General features: G+C 33.3%; 1 pseudogene; it reads right to left on the bottom strand.

Moving 5' to 3' along the window:
- Positions 1-7,098: 7,098 nt before the first annotated feature.
- The window catches only part of LOC101698675 (proteasome subunit alpha type-6 pseudogene), a 178,739-nt pseudogene continuing 168,302 nt past the window's right edge, over positions 7,099-17,535 (bottom strand).

Below are 17,535 nucleotides of genomic sequence, written 5' to 3'. Positions count from 1 at the left end.
GTAGCAGAGATTCTTTCTGGGGTGAGGTGGAATCTCAGCATTGTTTTCATTTGTATCTCTTAAATGACTGGTGATGTTGAACATTTTTCATATATTTATTTGCTATTGCTACTTCTTTGTCTGAGAAATGTCTGTCCATTTTAGATGCCACTTTTTGGATTGGGTCTTTAAATTTGGGAGGTCTGATTTTTTTTAAGTTCTTTATAGTGTCTAGATAGTAGGCCTTTGTCTGAGGAACAGCTGGTTAAAATTTTTTACCACATTGTGGGTTGTCTCTTCATGCTGTTGATGGTTTCACTTGCTGTGCAGAAGCTTTTTAATAAGAAAAGATCCCACTAGTTGATTCTTTGTGCTAGTTCAAGTGCAACTTTTGTTTGAGAAATTTATTCTTACCCCAATGTTTTCAAGAGCTCTACCTCACATCTCTTCCAGGAGCGTACTTCAAAGACCTTGAGAAAACAATCCAAAAATTCATTTGGAACAAGAAGAGACCTAGAATAGCAAAAGCAATTCTAAGCAAGAGAGACATGGTAGGGAGTATCACAATCCCCAACTTGAAACTATACTGCAAAGCTACTGTGATTAAAAACAGCATGATACTGGCAAAGAAACAGACCCAAGGATCAGTGGAACAGATTAGAAGATGCAGAAATAACCCCAGACACACTCAGCCACCTCATCTTAGACAAAGGAGCCAAACACCCTCACTGGAGGAAAGATAGCCTCTTTAATAAATGGTGCTGGAAAAATTGGGTTTCCCAAACCCAAGGATCAGTGGAATAGACTAGAAGATACAGAAACAATTCCACATATACTCAGCTACCTCACCTTTGACAAAGGAGCCAACCATCCTAACCAGAGGAAAGACAGCCTCTTTAATAAATGGTATTGGAAAAACAGGATTTCAACCTGCCAAAGATTAAAACTAGAACCCTATCTTTCACCATGCACTAAACTAAAATCAAAGTGGATTAATGATTTAAATATTAAGATAGAAACACTAAACTTGCTGGAAGACAAGTTAGGTAGAACTCTTGAAGACACTGGCATAGGAAAAATCTTTATGAACAAATTCTCAATAGCATGGGAACTACACAAAGAATCAACAACTGGGATCTCATTTTATTAAAAAGCTTTTGCACTGCCAGAAAAACCACCTACAGAACTAAGAGACAACCTACAATGTGGGAAATGAGCTGTTCCTCAGACAAAGGTCTACTATTTAGAATATATAAAGAACTCAAAAATATCAGAGCCCTGAAATATAAAGACCCAATTAAAAAATGGGTATCTGAAATGAACAGACATTTCTCAGACAAAGAAGTAAAAGCAGCACATAAACATGAAAAAATGTTCAACAGCATTGGTCATTCGAGAGATGCAGATAAAAACAACACTGAGATTCCACCTCACCCCAGTAAGAATGGCTGTTATCAAGAAATCAACCAATAACAAATGCTAGCATGGTTGTGGGGAGAAAGGAACCCTTCTTCATTGTTGGTGGGAGTGCAGACTGGTGCAACCACTGTGGAAATCAATATGGAGATACCTCAAACAACTAAATGGGTGCACATTGAGGTGATACTCTTAAGTGTATACCAAATCTTTCTCTGGTGTGAGAAAGTGAAAATGTAAATAAGGACTAAAAGGTATAATAGGTAATGTGAAATAGGAAGAAATGGGGCAAAGGGGAAGGGGAAATGGGAGTGGTAGGGGAAAAGAAAGAAGAGAATGGAATTAATATGAGAAAATGAAAAAATGGAAACAAAGTCTTTGTAGATAAGGAGGGGTGGAGGGGTTGAAGGGAGGGCAGGGGAATGTGGAAAAGATAAGAACCATGATAGATTATGTAAAGGTGTAAATCTGCAATGATGAATATCATTATATTGTATACCTAAAATGTACCAATGAAATTAATTTTTTAAAAATGGCTAAAGTCCACCTCCTTTATTACCTTTTACTTGGAGCTTTTCTTATCAAGTAGAAGTTTGTGCTGTTTCATGCATTAGATGAGGACTAAGTTTTTACTTTGCTGATAAGATGCAGCAGAAAATCCTCTTCCAGGCCTGAAGTGGAACCACACAACGTATTTTCTTTCTCCTCTTCTTGTCGCCACCATGCAAAGAAGCTCAAAAAAGTTTAATGTAAGAGAAATATGTGGCTCAGACAACCATGCTACTCCTGCAGATTGCCACTGATTATGGTAAAATATACAAAGGAGTCCACATTTGTCCCAGTATCCTGCAAAGTAACTGTGGACACGGTAGTGAGTCCAACTGAAAAGCAATTAAATCTGCTTCGTATTTTCAAAATGCCTGACTAATGCACTCATAAGCTACAGTAAAGGGTTACTATTAGAAATCATTACATTGTGGGGTATTTCGTCATCCAGCAAAGTAAACTGACAGATTCACACATGAAGTCCATGAAATATGTTTTTAGTACTCCACAGCCTGAAGAAGATAAGCCACTATGAATTCTATTCAGTGATTAATTTACCCAGGTGCTGAAAATTATGCATAAAATGACAGAGAAATAGAAAATCTTTTGAGATTACTACAAATTTTGTACCTTGAATTGTGAAACAAACTGAGGAAAACTATGACAATTTAATTATTTTCCAAAGAATATTGTTAACATAGGAATATGTATGTTAAACAATTCATTGAATGTTGAATCCAAGGAATGCTTACAGCATGTAGTTTAAAGGAATTAATTTGAAGATAATTTAAAATGAATGAAAAATTAATGATACATTAGAAATTATAAAAATTGTGTAACCTTTAAGGTCAAGAACAAATGCCTTCTGGTGAAAAAGATGTAAAATGCAATTTAAAAGAGATGGAAGCTCCAGAGTCATTAGTTATCATTTTGTGTAAGTAGAGGTCAATTTGTTTTGAATATAAATTATTACTGGCATTATGTGTTCTTTAGTGCTTCTCATTGAGAAATAATAGCAAACTGACATAAACAAAAGCAAAACTGCATAAATTTTTAAAAAATTGTACTAAATTAATAAAACATTTCTTTTGATATTGTCAAGTTAAATATTTTATTTACCAAATATAATCTAGCAAGAGATGGGCTATTTAGGACATAGCATTGAGTGTAATTCTGACAAATACCTTGTTATTCCATTTTGAGTATTTTTATTTAACTTGGAAGAATAGCTCTCATTAGATTTATATCATAAGTATGTATTTTAGTTATGTGCCATCATACTTTTCATTAATGTAAATTTTCATAATGTAAATTTCTCTTAATTTTTATGTAAGGGTATGGTCTTATAAGTTTTCTCCAGGACTTGCCCCAGGTCTTTGTATTTTAGGGTTAGTAAATACTAATTACAGTGGAAAGCATGTAATAAGCTCTGAACAGAAGATAGTTCTCTAGTCATACAGCTCTTATGTCTACAATAATTTTGAGATACATGTGTAATCAATGGTAATGTCTAGAAAAAGTAACTACAAATGTTAAATAACCCTTTCATCTTTCATACTAAAATATATACTATGAAATTAATGAATGTAGAAATATCGTAGGTTACCCTTCAACTTCTGTCTTAATAATTGATAACCCTAAAGGGCAATCATTATTCAGAAAGGTACTTTATGGCACCTAGACTATTGATATGAACTGTGATCAATGTGACTCTGAGCACTGTGTGATACTGAATTGTCTATCTGAAATTTTAAATTACCTTCTTTGTCAACATGATAAAACGAAACATCAAAAGATTAATTTGATGTAAAGTATGAAATAAAGGGTAAATTTTAAATATGAAACTATATGTTTACGAATTTATTAAAATATTTTTCTTTGTCTTGCAGAAAGACAAGCAAGAAAGTAGAAATAAAACTTTGAACAGCACAGTGTGAGATTTCAGAAAACAATTTTTGTAAGAAATTGTAGGAAATCACCATAAAAAATTTTCCCAAGAAAACAACCACATGATTCTCCTGTTTACATTTTAAGGATAAATGAAAATTTAAAATAAGAGGCTTAATTTTCTCTGCTAAAAATAAGAAAAGAAATTTCTCTATCTTTTTCTTTGAGCATTTATTTAGGAAATTGTAGGTGCTTTCCCCTCTTTTAGATGTACATAAATCCTTATAAGACTATATTGACCTTTTGTCAACTTTATGATCCAGGAATATCTTTCTCAAAGACTTGAAACTTTCTCTGAAGTGCAAACATGAAGAAAGATAGGACTCAACTCCCAGTTTCTGTGGAAGGATAAAAGCCTAACTTCCCTGAGCTTTTCCAAGTTGCAAAACTACCTTCACCATGAGAAGCTCCATTTTCCTCCAGATAATGCCAATAAAGTAAGCCAGGTGGTAACTTCAATTCACAGGTAAATTTAGACTGAGCTAAGCATGAAAAATATTATTCTCAAGTCCTCTCATTAACATTAACTAGTTATTTTTTTAAACCTTAGAAACAAATATATGATGGGTAATCTGTCTAGTTATATACAGGGCTGGAATTTGCAATCTTTTAATGGATTGCCTGTGATATTCATCACATTCTCACATATTGTTTATTCAGCAAAACAGATGTTCTCTTTGTCTACTAATATTGTGGAGACTTTCTGCATTGAAGGATTTTCCTTTTAATCACAGTTACTCAAAACTATCTTTCACTAAATTCAAATCCTGAAAAACACCACAAAATGCTGATTATATCAAGATGGGCAGGACATAAAGCATGTGAAGGGACCAGACAGGTGCTATGAAAGGAATGTTTGTGTATCCCAAAATTCATATATATATATATATATATATATATATATATATATATATATCACAAGTCACAAGATAATAATGGTATAATAAATTAGTGGAGACTTTTGGGTAGTGATTATCTTTGTCAGAGCTCTCAAGAATGGGATTAGTGATCTAATTAGGACCCTAGAAAGCTACCTAGGCCTTAAAATGAAATGAAAACATTGGGAAGTTACCATCTTTGAGAAAGTGAGAAAGTGAAATCTCAATGAAGTAAGATAGAAGGATTAAGGATATGTACGAGACAAACTCAATGTTTTGTCTGTCTTATTACCTTAAAACTCTGGTTCTAATTTCTGCTCATCTCTGCACATGGGCATGATAATCACTTACGGAGTATTTGTGTGGCAAAATTTATTAGCCCTAAATTTATCCCTTCAAGATTGAGGACAGAAAGCAAGATGGAAGTGCTAAAGTGATTGCAGGATAATCAGCAGTATCCAATTGCTAGATTTCACAATTTCCTTTTCTACATGTCTCTGAAACAACTCCTAGAAGACTCCAAACTTAAAATCACCTTGGATTCCAGGAAAAGCAGGGCCTCCGAGACCACCCCATGATAAGATCATCTTTCCTATGAGTGGGAGCAATTACTCTGTGACAGGAATCAAAGGAAACTTCATCCTAAAGAAAAGAAAAATTTTACCCTTCAAGCCAAAAGGATTCCTCCAAAGGTATGAAACAAAATATGAAATAATTATTGGCTGGATCCTAGCCCACCTCAGATAATTTTTAAAGCTGGTCTCTTTTGTGAGTAGTCCAGTATAAACTCCTGCATCAGACCATTCCTCCTGTAGTTACGCACACTGAAGTCTTTCCCTTTCTGCACTTATTTCTGACTCTGCCTATGCCTCACACTGATGTGTCCTGAAGTTCTTTTTCTGTAACATGAGTCAAGAGCCTACATAGCAGTCTGACCTGAGGTCCTCATCTCCTTTTCAGGAGCCTCTTCAAACCCTGCCCAGTGACATTACTGGTACCAAATCTGTCAGTCCTTTGACGTTGGAATTCTCAGCCTCCAGAAGTGTGAAAAATAAATTTCTATGTTTATAAACTACACAGTTTGTGATACTTTGTTATAGCAGCCTGAATCAACAAGTTAAAAAGAAAAGGTTGACTCTCAGGAACTATGTTAAATATACTTGAAATGAAAATGTTTTGCAAAGGAGACACCAGAAAAATAAAACATAAAGTTGTCTAATATAATCAGTATTTTTCAAAAGCATAAGTTAGACATAGGTTAAAATATATGTTAAAATATTGAATAGCCTTATGGGTGTAATAAGACTTTTTGGTCAAAAACAGCCTTATACTTATGAGAAAAACATTTCTCAAAATTGAATTTAACAATGGCATTTACAGAAAAAAAGCAGAATTTTGCCAGTTTAAAGTCTTTTGGGGTTTATTCCTTTTTTATCCTAATTTCCTCCACTTGCTACCCTCAGAATTGAATCATTAGTAACCAATTATAGGAATTATAAGATACAATAAACTTTCTTTTTATGATTCTATGTATTGAAAGTATTCCATTGGTTATTACTATCAATAAGTAAAATGCTATGTATTGGTCTTAGTGCATGAATCTGAGTGCTATTTATACACATACTTATAGAGTAAAACAAGTAAATAAATAGAGTAGGTAGGTTCAATCAATGAAAACAATTCCTGGAGATTCCTAATTCTGTCTCCATTTCTACTCTAGGGTCACACTCTAGGTCTTTCTATAACTAGTGACTTAGATATTGGAAGATTCTTTTTGCATTAACTACATCCTCATTCCCAACACATATTTGAGTTTTTAAAATTATCAGTGCCATGAAGAAGTAAAAAGAATTAAGATACAATATATATACATACCAATTCCCCACAATGAATATATTTATTGTATATCACAAAAATATACTAAGGGAAAATTTTTTTAAAAAAGCACTTCCACCTATAAGTTACATAGAGGTGATTTTCTCATAATTTTTAAGATTTACAGATTCCTATTTTAAATGCTCTTGCTCCTGTCATCTTTCTCTCTTTCTTTTTCCTCTCTCTCTCTCTCTCTCTCTCTCTCTCTCTCTCTCTCTCCTCTCTCTCTCTCTCTCTCTCTCTCTCTCTCTCTCTCTCTCTCTCTCTCTCTCTCTCTCTCTCCCTCCTCCCCCCTCCTGAAAGCATTATTGTTATATATACAGAGTCCTCACCACTTGAGTGTCAGGAGGAGTGGGAGAGGTTCTTCTGTCAGTTCAACTGCCTCTGTAATGTTGGTCTGTTGTTATCAAACACACAGGCAAGTGACTTCATGGGTTTGGTAAACTAATGACAATATTTAGTCTCTCTCTGCTAGAGCAAAAAGGTAAGCATCAATCTCTGCTTCCATAAGAATCCTGAATTAGGGATTTAACCTGTAACTGCTCCAACTTCTATTTCTGAAGGTTTGAAATCAATTGAGAAAACAGCAGACAGGCATATAATTGCAGTTTCCACTGTCTGTTCAAATGTCCAATCGAATTTCTTCTTCCCTTTTTTTCAAGGAAGCTGGTTGACTCAGTTCATTTCATACTTGCTGCAGTGGCTTTAAACCCACAGTAGTAATCTGCAGCGTCACACCGGTACACCTGAGAGCCTTGTTCTTCATCAATACCAATTAGAATCATGCAACAACCAAGTGACCTCATTTCAACATTCTGTGTGTATACTTGAGAAATATCAGCAATTCTATTACAGAGCATGAACGCAGGAATCTCATAGCCATACTTGTATTTCCAATTAGCTGCTTCAAAGCATGCCCTCTGTACCTGAGATCTGCTGTGGCTGTCATTCTGGCCATCACACAGCAAATGTTTTCAGGTATCTTGAATAAGTGAGTCACCGTACCAGAATCCAATAATTTATCACATACTTTCTTCTGTGTGACAATTACTGCACACTCTTTGCTTCTGACAACTACTGATGTAAGGCCACCCCAGTTAATAATCTTAAAAGTATATTCTACTTGGTAGAGCCGACCCTCTGGCAAAACAATGCATGGTAATGTGGCGGTCAAATCCAGCGCCGCCGGAACCATGGGTGTACCCACTACTCCAAGCAGTCTTTCCTGTCCTCTTACTGATGGCTTCATCTCTTCATATGCACCGTGCACAAAACATTAAAGCTACAGTTCCCTTACTGTGTAAGCTTATCTGAGAGGATCAAGAGTTTAGCTCACTGATTGGCCTGTAAAATGAAACAATTATTTTAATGAATTAATCTTGTTAGTATAATTAGATATGAAATAAATAACGATATATTTGCTCTTGAATTCTGCTTAAGCCTACTGGAAATTAAGGAAATATAAGGATTATTTTTCTAATTTCATTCAGAAAGATAAAAGGTCACATTTATAAAAAGTCAGTAATCAACAGCAACAACAACAACACATCCATGCACACGTGTATTCATTGTTATGGATTTGATCTAATGTGTCCCCAGGCGGAGCCTGGTCAGAAGGGGCGGGTCCCTAGAGATGGGTTGGAAGGGTATATTCTGGGTTCCAGCTCTGCCCTGTTCTCTCTGCTTCCTGGCTGCCATTTGGTGCACAGCTTTCCTCTACCAGGCTGATTCTGACTTGGAAACAGCCAGATACGCAGTGGATCCACTGAAACTGCAAAGCAAAATAAACCTTTCCTTCTTTAAACTGTAAGTGTTGGGTATTGTGTCTCAGCAATGGGATAGTGACTAATTCATACTGTTTGAAACACACCTATTTATTTTACACATTCACCTCTAAAATTCCAAAGATGTTAAAATAGTGCAGCTTGCTTTCAAAAATTCTCAGATTTCAAAGACGTTTGTATTACGTTACAGCAAAAATATTGAATGTAGTTGTTGAATTAAAATAAATGACCGAAATTTTGTTTTTTCCATCAAAATGAATTTGAAAAATTAAAGATTTCATTCATATCAGTAAAAACAAAACATATCCCCACCTTTACAAAGAAAATGGGGTTAAAAGGTGTAGAATATTTATTTATTGTAATATTGAGAGTAAAATAGAGTTTACATGATTCTGGAAAGGTCACTGACCGAGCTGCACAAACTGTATCTTAAATTCTTTGCTAGAGTAACATATCACACGCCAAAAAATTCTGTAGAGGAATATTCTCATTAGGTCAACTAAAAAATGCCAATTATACTACATGCCAAAAGTATTATTCTCTTAAAAGTTTATTTTGAATTTGACTATATATTTAGTGGCATTACATTTTTTTCAATGTATGTCAAGATTTTTTTCACTTAATTTAATAGGTATATTATATCTAGTTATATTTTACCTAATATAAAAGGTATGTTATATCTCCCAAGGAGGCACTTAGAGTAAGCAAGATGATATTAATACATACTTTTCTTATGTAGAGATGCATGAGTAAAGGGGTTGGGAGCAATAATCAATACCATAAAACTGTGAGGAATAACACATTTGCACTGAAATAAGACATGACTATGATATCATAGGGGTTTTTTTCCCCTGTTGATCATTTTCTGGCTTTGGAAAGTGTAGTTAAAATGGACTTTACCTATGAAATAAATAACTAATAACTATTCCACCTATTCTGAAATAATTAGTTGCTGTGCTTGATTTACTTACTTTATAAATAGATGTCTTCATGTAGAAATAAGTATAAAAAATGTCAGCATAGACATTGATATATTCTGCACAAATGGAGTTCCATTACCTCCTTCTTCTAGCACAAAGTATTGGTGCTTAACTTTATTAGGTCTTGCTTTTTATTTATTTAATCACATACTATCTTTAGGTATCATGTTATACTTTTGCCATCATGTATCTGTTATGGAAAGCTTGGAATGAGTTTTTCTCTTGGTTCTGCTTTTTTCTGTCATTTTATTTACCAATTCACAGCTTTTCTTTTCCCATGATCTATCTTTAGTAAGAGCAGAATTGAATGCTTCTCATCTTGCTATGAATGGGTACTTTCCATAACATTACCTCTGTATTTAGAGAATCCCAGTAGGTCTGAATAAAGTGGAGAATTGATTTTTAAGATTTTGATGTTAATTCTCTGGATTTATACCACATAACTCTATCAGTTCTATTCTACCAAAAGTTATAGTTTAACTTCTGAACAGAGTTTGTCTGCCTTAAACTATACATCCCCAGACATTATGAGACCTTGAGTCTGAAGCACTAGTACCATTAATTCTTCTTCTTTAATTCTATCTTAAACATAATACCAAAAATGTATATTCTACTTACCCCCTCTGCACATATCCTATCCCATTTGGAGAGAGTAAGAGTCAAAGAAAGCAATCAGTGAAATAGAACATCTTAACTGCCAGGAAAGAAGTTCATTCACTGAAGTTACTATACCAACTGAATGGGCTTAATATTATCCCAATTCTGTCACTCTTCTTAAAAAGCAATGGCTAACATATAGAAATATAAGATGATATGGGCAGATAAATCATGTACTTTATTCATAGTAACTGATCAGTTTTATAAGTGATACCGCAAGTATGGCGGTACTAAAACACAGTATCTTAAATTTTATTTGTAACTGCAAAAATAAAATTTAAGAGTAATTTCATTGTTTGTTATTCCACCTGTTATTCAACCACTTTCCCAAGCCAATGCAAATGTATTTTTCTAATTTTAGAACAATAATGCAAGCAAATATGATGCTTTCACAAACCATGTCCCAATATTTATTTATTTTTAGTAACATTATTTAGAAACTAATTAACTAACTGTACTTTCTACCATCTTTTTGTTAAAATTTGCTGTTTTTGTTTTTCCAGATGATTTATAAATTCAGAAAGCCAAAACTCCCACATTGTTATGCAAAACAAAAGAAAATATTCAAATAGAGGTAAAGGATTGTCTTACTAGCTTTCTGTTGCTGCAAAACAACACCAGATACCCACAGCATAAAGGAGGAAAAGTTTATTTTGGTCACAGATTTTAGAGCTTTCAGTCCAGTCAGCTGACTTCAAGACAGGGCAGCATAGGGGAGATAGCAGAGGTGTATGGCAGAGGAGAAACAGTCCATGCCAGGACAAAAGGAGGGGGGTGGGCATCAAAAGAGAAGGGAGAAGGATGCGACCTTTCAGGTCACACTTCCCAGTGATGAACCTCCCCCATCTAGGCTTCACCTCCCAAATCTCATTTAACTATAAACTCATCAGCAGACTAATCCACCGATAAATATCACATCCCCATGATCCAATCATCTCCCCAAAGCTTCACCTATGAGCTCATGAGGCTATGAGGGGGGTACATCTAGATATAAACCATAATAAGTAAGGAATGCTACAATAGCAATTAATATAAACTATTATGATACTGGATTATATATTTAATTGCTTTGTTCTTTAATTTTTTCCTTTGGAAAATAGGAATAGTAATACCAAAAGAGAAGAATTAGCAGAATTATAGATAATATAATTTTGTTTTCATTCTACTAAAAGGTCCTGAATAGATAATTATTATTATTACTTGAGAAATAGACATTAAAAAACAGAACAGTTTTACCCAGAATTAATGGAAATGGAGAGATCACAACAGAGAGAGAGACAGAGACAGACAGGGACAGAAAGAAAAAAGAGAGAGACAGAGACAGAGATTACATTACAGGTAATCATAAAAACAACATATAGGAAAAGACATTAAGAACATTTTTTTCCTATTAAAAAAAACTAACATAAATCTTTATCTCTACTGACATAATTTAGCAAGGAAAGTTGGTTTGGCACATTTCACAGGATTTCTAGAAAGAACTATGCAAGGCTTTTTATTCTATTCAAACCTTCAATAATTGAATGAGATCCACTCACTTTACAAGGGCAATGTGCTTTACTAGTATATTGATGTTATGTTAAAGTAATTTAAAAATATCTCACAAAACATCTAGCATAAAGTTTCACCAAATATCTAGGCATTCCATGACAAACACACACACACACACACACACACACACACACATGCATGAGCACATCTTAAAAGCAGCCAGTGTGTGTGGGGGGAGGTCATATTATGTACAAATAAATTTGACAGTAGATTTCTCATCTAAAACAATTTGAATGAGATTATAAAAAACAAGTTCTTTAAGTAAAAGAAAAAAAGAAATATGTTTCAAATACAAAGACAAAATTAAAACATTCTCAGACATGCAAAAGCTAAAACAAATCATATAAATTCAGACATAAAAAGCTGAAGCAATCAAGCAGAAGTACACTACAAAAAATGTCAAAAATGGTTCAGGATGAAGAAAAGTTATATTAAATATACAAATGGATTAGTGCAGACAGATGAAGAGCAGCAGAAGAAAAATTTCATAAGCATATAACTTTTTTCACATTATTTTAATTTCTTTTAAAAATTAGATATTTAAACAAAATGTATATATGCATCCTATATATGAATCAATAGATTAATGTTAAAAGAATTATAAATATACAAACATTTCAAAATATTCCTTTCTTTAAATAAAACCCACTTGTTCTTCAGCCAGGAATTTCCTGTAAAACATTCATCCCAATGGATTTCAAACCAACATGAATTTACAATTCCTAAACCTACTAGTTCTTTGCTTTCTTATCTGTATTATATTCCTTGTTATCATTTTTTTATTATATCTATAGTTTACTTAAAATTTGTTTCACTGTACTAGAAAAAATATTTGGTGTACTATTTTCTACTCTGTGCATTTCAGTTATTAAGGCTCTACTTTCCACTACAAATAAAATGACAAGGCTGGGGATTTAGCTCAGTGGCACCATGCCTGCTTCACAAGTGCAAGGTCCTGAGTTCTATCCCCAGTAATGAAAAAAAAAAATGACAATGCAGATCAGTGTGTTAGGTTGCTCTCCATCCCTGCAAATAATACTCATGATAATCAGCTTAAAGAAGGAAATGCTTATTGTGGCTTATGATTTCAAAAGTTTCAGTACATAGTTTCTTGGCCCCATGACTTTGAGCCTACGGTAAAGCAGCACTTCATGTTGAAGCTTATAGTGGGTCAAAGCTGCTCATCGTGTGACAGCCAGTAAACAAAAAGAAAAGGCAGAAGAGACTAGTTGTCAATACCTTTCAAGGATGTATCTAACATCCTGTTTCCTTCAGCTAGTCTTCACCTTTTAAAATTTATACCCCCTCCCAATAGAACCAAGCCTTCCACACAAGATCATCTGAGGGAACTTTGAGATCCAAAGCATTATAATCACCTAAAAATCATGTATGACAATGGTATTAATATTTTAGTTTTTAAAAATTTGAAACATTTTTTAACTACTTGTGTCCAAAGAGAAAGGCTAACATGTACTTCAGTGTCATGTACCACAGTGTCAGAAACAAACCATGCTTGATTGCCTTATGTATTGATTGATTGATTTATGTCATTTGACATTTCTGAGTTCTGATATATATCTTAGCCTGGCTTACTTTTTCAGAAGTATCACTATCCTTTCACAACATACATCCTCCTTATGACAAAGGTATAAATAGTCTTCACATCAACCAATGACTATTCTTACCACATATATCTTATACACATGAACCACTAGACTTCTAAATTTTTTTCAACTTTTAATACACATACAAATAAAAAACTCCCTCTAGAATTTACAATCAAATAATCCCAACTTTTACAAAAGATGCCTCTCATGCCACATCTGGGAGACAATAACAAAAGGAAGGGCGATGTTTGAGGAACACGCATATTTATTCTAACGAGAACTGAGTTTCAGCAAATTATTTTCATATCAGATTGCTGGTCTGGCATTTTTATATATATCCTTCTTCTTAGATCACTTGATATGTGAAATCTTGTATTTTTTAAATTGAAAATAAAAGTTTACATTAATATGCTACATCCTAATATTTTCCAAGCCAAAATATATGCATATGTGTGTATGTTGAGTCTGTTTGTATACACAAGACACACACATGAAGCGCAATAAAGCATATACAAACACTCATGCACATGTGTGCTCTTCCACATATAAACAACTGCACTATAAAATAAGAACATAGATGCTTATTTCATTTTTTAAAATGAATATTTTTCCTAAAGCAAACATTAGGCTTTCATGTTTTAGATTGCAAATATGTTTATTTAGGAAAATTTCTCTTGATAATGTTGCCATAAAAAGAAGTCAACATGATTAGATGCCCATTTAATAAAGCTAACTTAGCAAAGGAATTTTCTTTCACTACTCCATGTTTGTTAAGTTTTATGAGTACAATCCTAGATTTGACCTCACTTTCCAGCTTTGTTCCTGTAGTTTTAATCTATCCTTTGAAAATAACTTTGAAATTCACTTTTTCTTTATGGACTGTTAAAGGACCTGTATTATAGCCTGGCAATGAAGTTTTCTGCCTCACTGAATCACTTTCATAAACCCTGTATTAAAAGAGAGTAGGGCTTTTGCTTCCCTTCTCCCTATCCTTTACTCCTGCCACTGAGGACAAAGAACTCCTCTGAAGGAAGCCTGCAGGGCTAGAGATCTTATGAAAGAACATCGATCGTGCTTTTCTTTTTTTCTACAAGCCCCATAAAGCATGAAGTTGTTGTTACCAATATCATTATTTTGAGTCAGTTGTACAGATTTGAAACTCAGGCTGGGCAGAGTATGATTCAAATATAGAAACTATCGAGATTGGCTGAACTTTAAAGAAAAATAAGAACTTGTTTGAGATTCTCAATAACACGTGTCCATTTTTTCTTCCCCTTAGATTGCTTTTGGGTGGCAAAAAATCAATAGTAAGCTTTACAAAATACCAGTAATGGTATGGCCTAAAATAATGGTGTTCGTATTTAAATTGTAATAATAAAACATATAATAGAAATATACAATTATATCACACATAGTTGGAGTTTACAATTCTTAGGTAAGCATAAAACTAATTCTACTAAGGAAATAAAAGTGATGCATTAGTACTTATCACTAAGTAGTGGACTTTCAAAAGTCTGATACTAAAAAGAAAAGTATCTTGAATTCTTTCTTTTACTAAAGTAAATACTTATATAGCTAAATTAGAATCCTCTCTCATTACAGATACTTAGATATCCATACACACATATATTAATTATATACCATTCATATATTTCATAGATGTATGCCATCAGTCAAATGATAATTATAGAGCCATACCTTCAATCTCTACATATTTGGAAATATTAGGGATTCGATAGAACCATGATTAGTATGTTCAGAATGAAGAAAACCATAATTTTGCAGGCAACTAAGTTGATTTTAAAAAATTAAGCTTGGATAATGCAACACCCAGAGGCATAGAAAATGCAAATTAATTCATTGAAATGGAATTTTGATAATAAATTTTACAAAGGCATGAAAGAAAACAAATAAATCAAAAACCGAAAGAAAATAAAACTAAAATGACAGCTAAAGCTAAAGCCAACAACTATCAATAGTTACATTTAATTCTAATATTGTAAACAAGTAAATAAATTAAATCAGCAATACTGTCTGTGAAAGACTCAGTTCAAATGTATTGACTTATTGAAATTAATTGAATAGAAAAAAATATATTGCCCACATGGTTAGAATGAACAGACTGAAGAGCAATTAAAATTGGAGATTTAGCTCAGTGGTTCTGTTACTTGCCTCAGAAGCGCAAGGACCCAAGTTTGATCCCCAATAACAACAACAACAACAACAAATTCAAGACAAAGTTTTTAAAATTTTTCATTATCATTGTATAACTGTGATACATAATAATTACATTAACCTTGGGAAATTCATACATAAAGATATTGCATCTTGATCATTTTTTCTCCCCTCCCTCCCAACAGTCCTTCTCCTCTCTGCCCTAGATCCCCTTTCAGTCTTCACAAAGTGTACCTCACTGTTTCCTACAATTTTATCAGACAGATGTTTCAAAATGATAAGAATACTGCTTCACAGAGATATAAAATTATAAGTATAGTGGCTAATACATAGCTTCAAATAGTATGAAGTAAATTTTGACAGAAGTAAAAAGTAGATAACTTAAAAATCATAGGAAAAAATTTGGTAATAGATAAAAATATGAAGTCAATAAATCAGTAAAAATATACTATAAACAATCTTATTCTACTTAAAATTTACAGAACACCACAGTCAGTAATTGCAGGATCCAAATTCATTTCAAAAAAGGGTATATGCTAAAGCATAAAACAACTAATGGTAAATTCAGAAAGGATAAAATTATGCCAAGCATTTTCTCAAACCAAAAAAGCAATTAAATTAGAAAACAAATAATAGATATATATATATAAATACCCAAAATACTTTAATATTATACAATACACACTAAATACTCTGTAGATCAAAATCAAATACTATGTAGAACTTAATGATACTGAAAATATGCCAAAATTTGTGAAAAGCATTAAAATACAGAATAAAAGAAATTAGATGAAGATACCAAGTAACAAAGGAAGGAAAGAAAGATATCCCCCATGGACACTGATATGGAGATGGAGATGGGAATATGGGAAGAATATGGGAACCTACTTAGCTTTTGGTTTGGGGACTTAATTATTTGGCTATATATTGAGTACAAGCTGCAAGTATAGGATGTGCTTCGGAGTCACGCATATACATCTTGCAAAACAATTAAAAACAAGAAACAGAACAGAGAGAGATAGATATGTATAAACACTTGAAACTGTGAGTATTACAATGAAGGCACTTTATGTCAAACCCTAACAAAGTGGAGCGAGAAAACAATGAAGGAAGAAGTAGTACACATACATGCCTATGAATGGCAGTATGTGAGAAATTCCTTAGAACTGCACGACTCCATTTAGACCACTAACATGAGGAAACTTGCCTAATAATGACTGACTCCCACAAATAGTTAAAACCCACTTCTTAGCAAGTTTTTCTAACTAACGCTTTTCGTTTCCAGATAGCTTATATGAACTTTTGTATTTAAAAGTTTCCTGTTGCCCCCGCCCCCAATTTCTGGAATGCCATAACATGGATTTCCTAGATTTCAATCCTCTGCTTTTCTTAAATGAACACTTCACTTTGGAGAGTATATCTCCCTGTCACTTATTTTAATTTTGCATACTCTGAATGACTTAAGTTGTGTAAAAATGTATAGCAATACATTTATCCCACACTGTTTCAAGAAGAAATTTATGAACATTTGAATTGTGAACTTTCACAAATACAAACAGACCTCACATTACAGAATTCGTAAATGCAAACAAATCACAGAAGTAGCTCACATGTCCGCTGGACATTGTCACAGTTGTGCTGCTATGTGCTTACAGTGTGGTAGTTAGTTTACAGTAGTACAGTGCTCAGTCAAAGCCCAGGATGCTTAAAAGCAAGAGAAAAAGCAGTGGTGATATGGAGGGGACTGCTAGGAAGCTCAAGACAATAACCATAAAACAAATGTGAAAATAGTTTACTTACAATTGTTGTCCTATATTGTACCACCACTTTAAGGTAACCATAAAAGTAAAAATAGTTTATAGTATTTGTTTGTGTTTGGTTTTTTTCATGCTTTACATTGTATATTTGTATCAAATGTGTACAAGACTCACATTTTCAGACTTAAGAATGAATCCAACTTATGAACTTATGAGTGTTTTCCTGGAACAAAACTTGTTCATAAGTGAGGGGCTTACCATACATGGTCAGGAATTTAAAAGTATAAAAACTGTGAGATCATGGGAAAATGTTGCAACACTGGAGTAGAGAAGTCATTTTTAACTAAAGAATAAATCAAATGTGTTAATTTTGTAATATTCAT

This window comes from Heterocephalus glaber, unplaced genomic scaffold, assembly GCF_053883595.1.
Source record: "Heterocephalus glaber isolate CG9 unplaced genomic scaffold, H.glaber_assembly_v1.0 deba00000122, whole genome shotgun sequence".
Taxonomy (NCBI): domain Eukaryota; kingdom Metazoa; phylum Chordata; class Mammalia; order Rodentia; family Bathyergidae; genus Heterocephalus; species Heterocephalus glaber.
The sequence above is the reverse complement of the archived record's forward strand: the minus strand, read 5'-3'. Positions and strand labels throughout refer to the sequence as shown.